General features: G+C 36.1%; 1 long non-coding RNA gene across 1 annotated transcript; it reads right to left on the reverse strand.

The window, feature by feature from the left end:
• Window positions 1-2,028: 2,028 nt before the first annotated feature.
• Window positions 2,029-4,569, reverse strand: LOC116410396. Its single transcript, XR_004222355.1, has 2 exons — window positions 4,483-4,569; window positions 2,029-2,134 (listed from the first exon to the last, which is right to left on the reverse strand). It is a non-coding gene; the product is annotated as an uncharacterized LOC116410396 (long non-coding RNA).
• Between the last annotated feature and the right edge of the window lie 7,945 nt (window positions 4,570-12,514).

Here is a 12,514-nt window from a genome sequence, read left to right on the forward strand (position 1 = left end):
CTACTTCTCAGTAATATGCTTGAAAGCATTCAATGAAAAGAATCAGCATGTACTGTAAGTCAGTTCTTAAAATGGAAGTATTGGACTTTCTATTAGAACCATTTGTGGTTTAGGGTAAAACCATTATAAAATGTAAGTGGGGGTATTTATTTAAGGCAAGGAAAAAGTTGGAATGAGATAACATTGTAGATATTATTTTAGCAGTAATAAGTACACAATTAGGTAATTCTAGCATTGCTGCCTTTAGGACACAAATCCCAAACAGCAGAAAGCAGCCTGCTTTCTAAATACTTTGAGCACAGGTCAACTATTTAATTAGAATTGTTGACCAATGTATTGAGTTTAATCCTCCCAGACTAGAAGATACTGGCAAGCCTGGTTATTAACATATACAAATTGGAGCAATCCAACTTTTTTGATGTGCAACCCAGTCTCCACCCACATTTACTTTTAATAAATTCTTGTAAAATTAAAATAAATATTAGAAATGCACTATGTATTATAATATATTAAAACAAAGGGGTGGGTTTATCAAAATTCGAGTTTGCTACAAATAAAAATGCAGACATGAAAAAAATATCCTTGAAAAAACTTGTGTGATGTGAACGACACATGAAAAGTCACATACTGACAGTGGCTCCAAGCAGCCAATGCAGCCTACAAATATTCCAAATGCACCAACCACATAGAAAACCAAAGGAAAATCCTTTACAGATGGTACAAAACACCCTCAGTCCTCCACCAGATATACCCAACGTCTCCCCCAAATTGCTGGAGATGCAATACCGAAAAAGGGACACTAATACACATCTGGTGGGAGTGCCCTATTCTTACCCCCTTTTGGACAGATGTCTCGCAACTACTTTACGATACAATGAAACTGCACATTCCATTAACTGCACCATTAGCACTCCTCAACCATGGGCTACAGGACCTACCCCATGAACTACAAAAGCTCACATTCCACATCATCACGTCAGCCAGACTATTAATTCCCAGACTATGGAAAACAGGCACTATCCCAACTAAAGAGGACCTAATCCATCTCACAGACTCTAACCTTACCTACGAAAAACAAGTGGTACAATACCCCGTGACTACAACAAACAAAGACAAAGCTACCCAACACATATGGCGAACCTGGATAACAAAATATACAAGAACCACCTAAAACTACAACACAAACAAACAAGAGGCAAGAAATCACATACAACAAACAAACCCATGCCACTCCCCTATCAACCAAAGAGGAAAGAAAAAGTAAGAAGCATCTCCGCAACCAAGAAGCAAAATTACTACGCATGGACCCCCATCCCTTCTCCCCCTTTCTCCCTCTCCTACTTACCTTCCCTATCTCTCTTCATTCTTTATCCCCAATATTTTTGCTGTGTATTACATGTAAAGGAAAAATAAACAAAAAAAAATAAAAAAATTTCAGTTTAAAAAAGAAAAGAAAAGTCGCATACTGGTAAGAATTGTTCCCTTAATTTTAAATAATTTTAAACTTGAATGTTTTAATAAACTGGGGCAACAGATAGATAAAGTTCTAATCAACCTCCCCAGCTTCTATTTGCTAAGTTTTTTTTTCCTTTAATAATTACTGAGTTAAGAATATTCTCGAACATATTTGTGTTTTTCATTCTGAATTGTGAAAAAAACGGTAAGTCAAATTTTGCTAAATTGGCCCCTAAATGTGTAATATTTCATTAAAATATTCTGTTTCTAAGTTCCAGTTTTTTGATGAAGATGATTCACTTTTGATAACCCTTTTCTTTGAGCTGCCTCCGTTTTATCCCAATAATTACCACCTTAGGAAGTAGAATGAACTTTTTCATGGTTTGAAAGCGGGCACAAGCTTTTACAGAAGGTACAGCATCCATTATGAGCAATAATTGAGCATTTCTACTTCATTTTGCATCAGGAGAAATTATCTTGGCTGATAATAGACAGGCAGAGATGTCATTTCCTCTCAAAATCTCCCATTCTCTACCAAAGTTGAACTTTATGCTGGAGGGGGGGGGGGCTTACCTGCCAATTAATTTTCTATCAGACTGCATGGTGAAAGGTAAAGCTGAGTTTTCTTCTTTTTAATAAATGCTTTCACCTCTGCCCACATGCTGAATAATACTGATACCTGCAATACATTAAAAAGTTGTTTTATTGATTTTTGATAGCGATGAGCAAATCTGTCCCATTTTGATTCGCCAAAAAATGTGCTAAACGGGCGAAAATTTGCAAAACACGGCTACCTCACAACATTTTTGACGTGGATGTCTTTTTTTTACGGTACCGCAACTTTTTTGACGCAACCACAATGTATTTCATTCGACCGTGACTTTTTTACACAACCGCAACTTTTGTTGCCAGAACCATGACTTTTTCCTTACTCTGCAATTTTTTTGCTGCTGTTTCTTTAAAAAGTATACACCAATGGCAAAATGCATAATTTCACTGTGAATCCAAGTCTGGCAAAAAATTTCTCTCATCACTAATTTTTAAACTTGAGAAGAAAAATCACAATTTGCAATTCCCCCCCCTAGATCACTAGCATATTTACCAAAAACTAAAATGTTAAACGTGATCGTGGTAATAAAAGTTGATTGCACATTGAAAAAAAACCCCATCATCTTGCTTTAAAACGTCAAAGACACAGCCCATTGAATTTTACAGAATCTGGCAGGTGGCACACTATTTTTAATAGTAATGTTTTTTAATAATAATAATAATAATAATAATAAGTAATAGTAATGTTTAATTTTTAAATGTTTTTTGTTTGGTAAAGCCAGTTTGTTAATGGAAAAAAGAGCTAAAATATATTCACAATTGCATTGTTTTGCTGAAATTTTTCAGAACTGCAGAAAAAATATGATGTCAAATATTGATAAATCAAATATTGATCAATAAACCTCACCATTTGCATCTACTAATGTTCTTTTATTTTTAATTTTGACTTTACTTAAGAAACCCTGTGAGTGCTGACAATCGTATTATTATATATATATATATATATATATATATATTTATATATATATATATAAATAAAGGTATTCCTTTAATAATGGGATCTAGGTACCCCTATATGTAATAAAAGGCACTAAGTCTGCCCAGGTGCAGTAACCTATTGCAACCAATCAGATGCTTTCTTTTAACCGGGTGACCAGTAAATGTTACTTTCTGATTGGTTGCTATTGGTGATTAGACCAGTAGCAAACTTTGCACCTTTTATTACATAACCTTTCCAGTATGGTGACAACATTTATTTAGTATACACTACTAAAAATCTAATAATGCAAAGAACTTTTGTGTGTACCTTGAGAATGTAAATTTGTACTAAATATGCAATCACCCACAACACAGGATAATATATCAGAAATAGACATTTAAGTACATAAAATCATCCCAATAAACCCTTGTTTACTAAACATCAAACTTTAGGCTTCACTTCCAGCATCAATATGTATATATAACTTCCTGGTAGTCTCAGAAGGGATTCGTATGTTTCTAAGAAATGATGCTTGCTGCCACACAATCAACTGACATTAACTGGCTCATTGCCTGCCATAAGCACGTTCCACCTCTTCCACTGGTTCTGAAACCTTTCCTCGGGACTTTCTATTAACTAAACAGTAAAAAAAGAGGAAAACAGAGGGAACTGTGGTTCTTTATTTTAATTTTCTTTCTTTAGATGTCCATCTTGTCTGTCTGTCCTAAGCTGGCGACACTTGTACTAATAAAATCATACATAACAAAGCTTTGTGCTATTTTGGTGTGTATGCTGACTGAAAGATCTTACTAAATATCTACTTACCATGGATATTAGTTGGTTCGTCAAATGGGCAAGCTTAAAAATTTCCTATTCCTAATGCATGATTATCAGCCAGTGTATGGTGCACCAGCAGAGGCACTACTACTGTTCTGACAATTTAGGCTTCTAATCAGAATGAACAGAACAACAGAAAGGCAGTTATGTCCTGTATGGCCCCTCATATGGAGTCTGTCCACTCAATTGTCAGCCAATTGGTTGGATACTGTACAGCAGTGTTCCCCAACCAGTGGCTCAGGAGAATCATGTTGCTCACCAACCCCTTGGATGTTGCTCCCAGTGGCCTCAAAGCAGGTGCTTATTTTTGAATTCCTGGAGGCAAGTGTTGGCGGCATAAAAACCAAGTGTTATGCCAAGCAGAGCCTCCTATAGACTGTCAGTTCACAGGGAGGCTACCAAAAATCTAACTGATTCATTAATATAAAATATGATCCATATCTATAAATAAAATACAGTAGCAGAAAAATATATAGACTTGCTAATGCTGGGTGTTTCAAAACTTTAGTTAATATTAAATTATCAATATGCTATTATCAATATGTTTGTGGTCTCAGAAACCTCTTAAACCATGAAAATTAGAATGTTGATAAATGGGCCTTCCCATCATTTAGAGCTTTGCCATTATCTAATTTAAAAATAATTCTGTGTACTCTACTCACATGCATTTTTCAGTTGGATGCACTTGGATCAATTCTCCTTAACTTAAGTTACACATCCGTCACATCAGTCAGTACCACCTGAATGGGTCCTTAATAGTGATGAGCAAAATTTTTCAGCAGGCATGGATTTGCAGCAAAATTCAGCATTTCACCATTGGCAGATTTTTCACAAAATAGGCGGAAAAAAATCACAAGTGAGGAAAAAAGTTGCAGTCACATAAAAAATGTTACATGGTACCCCTGGATTACATCGACTGAAATACACCCAACAACCCCAACAGATGCAAACATAAACAACTTTAAGAAACACTTCTGATGTCTGATCCAAAACAATAGAAACGGACTATACTTATAATAATAATTAGGTGAGAGTCCAACCCTTCCCCTCCCCAATCCCCAACCTGACCCCAACTTTACTTCTTTATTTTCCTTTTTACATGCTTTAAATGTAATTTACCCTGTTGAAAAACAAACAATAAAAACAAAGTTAAAAAAAAAAATGTTACATGGTAGCCACATTTATTTTTCACTGGTTCCAATTTTTTTTTACGTCATTTCGAGAATTTTTCTGCAGTTTCTCGAATTGTTTGGCGAGCAAAATGGGACAGATTCACTCATCACTAGTCCTTATTGCAATGCCTCCAATTTAAGAAAGCCATGGTACTCATGATTGACCTCTTCCAACAACTGTTGCTTTCAGGTCATGTCTTGTGGGGGTGCACTACTTTTCCCTTTTTTCACTATTTAATTTGTTTAGGGCATTTTTTGTGGCTGCTATTTTAACCAGTGTTGTACTCTGCATGAGTATAACTACCCTAGCAGTCAAAAGTATTTATGTCCTGTTTACTAATACCTGCCCACTATCAAGTATATGACAAGTTGTTTTTTTAATTTTGCCTTTGACTTATGATCCCCCTTCCTGTCAACTGAGATTTCATTTAAAAGGCCTTGTTCTATATATTGCATTCCAGTGGGTGTTCGCTGAATGCTGTGATTGCCGAGAGCAAAACTAAACAACAGTGGTTACAAAAATACCTGCCATTCACAACTTTCTTTGCAACGTCTTTTATTAGTGAACTAAGGAAATTCAAAGATTAAAACCAAGCCTTTAAAATAATAAAAGCCATGTTTCAGTGTAATTTATTTGGAGGTCATCAAATAAATAAGTAAATAATACTAGTAAAATTCTAAATAAACCTTGTTTACTGCAATTTTATTTTCTATTTTTCTGTTAATATATTCAAAGCTGCCTATAATATACTATAACATGGTTATTCAAATTTGCCTATAGTTTACTATAACATTGTTCTCTTCAAATAATTTTCCTGGTGTCTGGCACTGCTAAGTGATATATCTGAGGCTTGTGAGTACAAGGGGAATGGCCAACTACCTCCTTGTTATCAAATGATTCGCATTTGTACTGTAAGTAATTTGGTACAACAAATAGCAGAACATACTGAAGTACAGAAGGTGTCTATAACAACAGTTTAGTGGGCACATTGGTGCAATTTTAAGTTTGTCTATTTTATCAATATTTGTTGTCCTCAGATAAAGGGATGAGCTTGTCATCTTACTCTGTACAGGTATGGGACCTGTTATCCAGAATGCTCAGGACCTGGGGCTTTTCAGATAAGGGATCTTTCCATAATTTCAATCTCCATACCTTAAGTCTACTATAAAATCATTTAAACATCATTTAAACCCAATAGGATTGGTTTGCCCCAATAAGGATTAATTATATTTTAGTTGGGATCAAGTACAAGATTCTGTTTTATTATTATAGAGAAAAAAAATTAAAATTATTTGCTTATAATGGAGTCTATGGGAGATGGCCTTTCCGTAATTTGGAACTTTCTGGATAATGGGTTTCCAGATAAGGGATCCTATACCTGTACTCAGTTTTAAAGGGATGAGGTGGAACAATACTCAGCTTTTAAAGAAAACCTTAACAGACCAATAACATTATCCAACCAAATCCATACTTAAACAAAGAATACATTAAATAAAAATTCTATAGAGAAGTGTTCAAATCATTCATGTACTATAAAATGTTTTTTTCTGTAAGTGTACATAGAAGGATCTGGTCAAATGGATAATACATTTATAACAAGTAATCAGTTCTATTGCCTGTCATCTGTATTGGCTTTTATGCATCTTTCTGATATGCAGCTAAACTAGAGTATTAATCCATATCCACATTTAAAATAAAGACCTAATAGTGCAATCACATATAAAGCATCTAATTTATATGCTTCAGAGCTAATATGCAGCTTATCTTCATGTTTGCTGCATGGCTTTGTAGAAGCCAGGGAAGTCTGCAGAATACATTGCAGCTTATTTGGGTTGAAAATTTGCAAAGGACTTTAATTTATCAATCTAACATATTATCTTATTCCCTAAACTAGGCAACAACAGAGGCTCGGAGTCATGCAGAGAATGTGCAGGATTCTGGGCACAGGCAGGGGGACTACAGATATAGGCAAGTTGGGTATTTAAAGGAGAACTGAAGCGTAACAAAGAAGTAGGCCAGAAATGAATATAGAATATAAATGTCACAATATAAGGTGGATTAGTAATTAATTCAGATTCTGCTTGCATGGCAGTATAGAAACCAGTGCAATTCACATCAGAATTTAATAATCAGCCCTGTAGCATCAGCTTCTATGAAAGGTAAACCGTATTTATTTATTTGATGATTTGCAACTACCCCTATGCTTACCTGTCCAGAGCATACTGAGCATTTTAGTGTCAGTGAGACTCCTAAAAAATTCCGAGATGATGACTCCCTGTGGACAATTTTGAAGTATAAACTATTACTGTTTTAGAGAATCTGGAATTTTAGGCAGGTGCAATGTATAAATTACATAATTTCTGCCCAGATTTGTTTTTAGGATTTAGGTCTCCTTTAACTGAAAAGGAAAGGCAAAGTCACTTGGGGGTGCCAAAATGTTAGGCACCCCCAAGTGACTTAAATCACTTACCTTTTACCCCGGGCTGGTGCAGCGCTTCCTCCTTCGCTCGCACGCAAATGCGCAGTAGAGTGAAAAAGCCGAACTTTAACAGAGAAGTCAGCTTTTCACTCTAATGCACATGCGCCGGTCCTGGGAATTTGCCGGCAAAACGAAGCAGGAAGCGCTGCGCTACAGGTACCCCGGGCTGGTGCTGTTTTCTCCTAACAGGGGCACGAGCCTGGGTACAAGGTAAGCGATTAAAGTCACTTGGGGGTGCTTAACATTTTGGTACCCCCAAGTGACTTAGCCTTTCCTTGTCCTTTAAGATAACACGATGTCTTAATGTTATAGGGAGGCTCAATAATTTGCTAAATTATTTTCTAAATTGGTGTATCACAATGGTCTGTAGATGCTTCCACTGTTTTGTTTACAGGTTGTAACAATAATTTTTCCACAAGAAGCCCATGTTAAGAGTTAATATTTGGATGTAATTCTCTTGTTTAAAGCCCCCCTTTATCCTTATTTTGCATGCATAGGCAAATACCTATCAAATGATACACATCTCTGAGCTAGTATAAATTAATATTGAGCTAAAATCTGACACTTTAGAGATAATGAGATCAGCACGAAGTCACATTCAATTAGACAGATCTCAAAACACACTGCAGAAACATGTTCATTTAACTGTTTATTGTGTTTGGAGTTTGAATTATCTGTTCTGTCTTACGGCAGATACTGTGCCTGCAGATACTTTCTCCAGCAAAACAGCAACAAATGTAAGCATTCTAGGAGTAAGTGCTTAAGGGCACTTATTTATAACCTATTAGATAGCCCACAAAAATGTTTGGCAGTACCTTGAATAGTAACTTATATTAATTAATGCAAAGGTTAGCCCTAAATTATGGTTGGTTCTCCACATCACAGAAAGGTCCTCTCATCAGAAAACCTCAGGTCCCAAGCATTGCAGATAATAGATCCAATAGCTATACAAAATGACTAAATACAATTAATACTGATAAAACAAAGAGAAAGAAAGATTGCCAGCGCTTAGTTTGCCTTTAAAAATAATTTTTACAAAAAATGAGGTGTTAGTACCACACTTTGGCCAAAATATGTAAGCTCACATGCCACGTCAAGGCCCCTCATTGTACGTGAGTCCTACACTGTCTAATGACTTTGAGTCTGTGATGCAATTAAAATAAAGTCCCCCAACAAACAATGTGACTGAGTATTTAGACCTAATGCACCTACCTTTAGCTCAAAAAGGCTCTAGTGGAAAAGCAGGGAGCTTTTAAGTCCCAGCTCATTAGCACACACATGAAAGTGATTCATTGGTTTAAAGGCTACATAGCAGCTAGAAGCAAAATTTGGCTACAATTTGTACACAAAACACAGAAAGAAATAGCCAGCGCTCGGTCTAACCCACGCTGTAGTGTTGACCAGCTGCTAGAAACACACTATTGTGCCAGCGCTCGGTCTAACCCACAATCTGGAGTTGACCAGCTGCTAGAAACGATAAAAAGCCATTAATTATACACAAAGAGAAAGAAAGATTGCCAGCGCTTAGTTTGCCTTTAAAAATAATTTTTACAAAAAATGAGGTGTTCCACAAAAAAAGTACCACACTTTGGCCAAAATATGTAAGCTCACGTGCCACATCAAGGCCCCTCATTGTACGTGAGTCCTACACTGTCTAATGACTTTGAGTCTGTGATGCAATTAAAATAAAGTCCCCCAGGTGCAACAGGGTCTTACTACTCAGTCACTCAGTCAGACTTTATTTTAATTGCAAAGACTCAAAGTATTGAAAGAATAATGCTAATTCAGATTTTTATGATCAATAAACCGATTACAGAACTGGATCAGCTATGCCAAAATAAATGTTTTTTTCAATAATTAAGACACTGAATAAGAGAAGTCAAATAATGTGACAAGTAGTAGGTTAAAGACTGAACACTAAATATCGAAATGTAGACCCTGAATCAAATCCCCCCAATGTACTGACTAAATCTCTACTAGCTGCCATAATTGTTGTAAAGTGCTTTGATTCCCTTAAATCCCCTCAGGAGAAAGCACTATAAATAATTTTTATTTACCTCTTCTATCTCTCTTCCCTTTCTGCCTTTTACTTAGCGGAGTGACTGAGAGAGAAGGTAACTGTTATCAATAATGGATTTTGTTGTGCTGGGGCTTATAAGTGGAGTATCAGAAAGACTTGTAGTGAGCCTAGTCATTTTGACCTTTGTTCATGTTTTAGACTGTGTGGTGTCTTTATTAGCAATAAACTATGAATTTTTTTTCTCTAACGCTGGCTACAAATCTCCATGAAAATGCCTTGCTATAGACTAACATTGGGATCGCTGCAAGTAAAATATATTACTTGGCTACTAATCTCCCTGTGTGTCAATGCCCTATCAAAGGTTGCAACTTATGATTTGTTTGTACAGAGCTCATCATCTACATCTGAAAAATTACCCTGTTTACATGTGAAATTGCAGTTGCATAAAATAAACACAAATGTGGTAAGTCGTGATGCATAACATTAACCATACTTATTGCACTTCCATAAACACAATTTTGTTTATCCAGTTTAATCCAATGAAGTTATGCAATCCACTCTCTGAAAATGTTATCTTAAACAATAGGGTTGCCACCTCACCCCTTTAATACCAGGCACATTGAATCCATATCCTGCAGTTCATCCATAGTAAGCAGTTCATTTAGATGCGTGCTGCATGGCTGCAAATAAATTAATTCAGTCTGCAGCATGCATCTAAATTAATTACAAATTAGCCGCACAGGATATAGATTCACCATGTGGCCAGTATTAAAGTGGTGAGGTGGCAAACCATTCCCAAAAATGTGCAACAGTGGCCAAGCGCTAATTAATCAGATACTTACAGCCACTTGATTGGCTATTGCAGCCAAATGGAAAACATCTGCTGCACCAACTGTGACTAAGATAATTAACCAGGTTAATTCCAACAGGAAGTTTGATTACGGAATAGCCACCCTCCATAACATCTGGGACATTTGGAAATTACAGGCCTGGCTACCTAATTTAACTAAGCTTTTGTACCACCTATTCCTTTTGGCCACAATTCACCATCTAATTTGCCGTCTCTGTTGGCCATCTACACCAAATACTCTAACAACTCACCCCAATGCCTTACGATCTTGCATCCACCATTTAACCTGAAAACTATGGTTACAGTTTTCCCTTTTTCCTCTTAGAGGTTACATTACTGTTGTTTATTATACTTTGTTTTTCTAGACCAATCTCCTCTTCATGCTAAGATTGGTAAGTTTTTTTTATAGAAAAAGAAGACATACTACTCATGACTTATCACTGGTAATAATGCTTTATTCTTTCTTTCTTTTATTGATGATTGCTATCCAACACATGCTTTTTTATTATACTGTATTATGTTCTTTCTGCATAATTGAAAAATAAAATATAAGTTACAAAAAAAGTAGTGAGGTGGCAAGCCTACTTGATAGGCTGGCATGACTAATAGAGCACCACACCTATAGATGCCAGAATTAAAAAATATTCTGCAGTAATCATTTGACTGATGTGTAATACAACATCCCTCCATGTTTACATGTATAACCACTAGGGTTGCCACCTAACCCATTTAATACAGGCCACATATTGAATCGGCAGTATGCATCTAAATAAATTGCAAAAAAGCACCAATCACAGGTGGAACGCAGGAGAACACCACTACTCTTAGTAGGGAAGTGCAATAAGAAATGCTGGTGAGTACAAGCATAATAAACTTCACTTACACTATATACAGTATAAGTGATTTAAAGTTTCCTTCAGTCTTGGAATTACACAACTACAGCAAGCAGGCAGGGTCATTTTGTTATTGAGAAAAGCTTTGCATCATGCCAAAATCTTGTTTATGTGCGGGGCAGGTAATATATGATTGACAGCTGGGACTTTTAAATGCCTTTTGGGTATGGATGTGTTAATGAAAAAAGGAATTGGGATTTCATGTTTAATTTGAACAGGACTTTTATTATACAGCTTTTTATATCTGGGTGACAGGTCCCCTTTAATGTAACTTATTTTAGACTACAGAAACCTCCAGTACTTTTAATAGTTAAAATCTACATTAGTGGTGCTCTGAAAATCCGTAATCAAGTATTTCTCTCTTAAGGCTTGATTACAGGAAGCACCTTAGATAATTGTTTATCAGAGATTGATAGACAGTTTAGTTGCTACTTCTGTAGCCTGCATCAAAGAAAGTAAAATGGATAATACACTGATTAGCGAGAGAAGCAGAGCTGGAGGCAGTCACGTGTCACTCACTTCTCATGAAAGAGAAAAATATTTAACATTCATTTTAATTTTTTAATTTATTAGAAGTCATGCAGCTAAAGACCTTAACATCAAAAGGCCTCTACTTTTACAGCAGTCAGCATAAGGAAATTCACACGCCTTTCATATTGCTTGGGCTTTCTCTTCTGTGTTTTAGTTTTTCTAATTAAATTACAACACTCAAACCATTTAATGTCAAAGCATGACCTAGAGATACATTCGTCTTTTACTTTAGAAAACACGTCTTTTAAAAATATACATCTGTGGACTTGCAGCATGCTTATAGGGAGTGTGCAGTAATATGTGATAAATGCATATTTTGATCCTCTCGTGAACACAGATAGATTACTAATTGTGATAATATTTACTAGTGATGAGAGAATTAGCCAGGTATGGATCTGCAGCAAAATTTCACATTTTGCCATTGGCGAATATTTATATGGAAGTGGTGCAAAAATTTAAGAACCAGAGGTGCTGTTGGGGCCACTGGTCTTAATTGATAATATGGTGCCATGAACTGTCAGCGACAGATAGGGACAATGTTAGGGAGGTCAATCTGGTGGTCATCGTGCTGCCCATGTTTAGGTATACATTCAGTCTGGGTGGTGGGCCATGCTACCCGTGTAATGGATTAGAGCAGAGGAGACAGAGCATGGCATCAAACTGACACATCAGGAGTCGTGCACACTTTTACCTCCACCCATGAATAAAATTCTTTCTTGTTCAGCATTCTTCATTCTTTCTAATTCTT

Source organism: Xenopus tropicalis, chromosome 4, assembly GCF_000004195.4.
Source record: "Xenopus tropicalis strain Nigerian chromosome 4, UCB_Xtro_10.0, whole genome shotgun sequence".
Lineage (NCBI taxonomy): Eukaryota > Metazoa > Chordata > Amphibia > Anura > Pipidae > Xenopus > Xenopus tropicalis.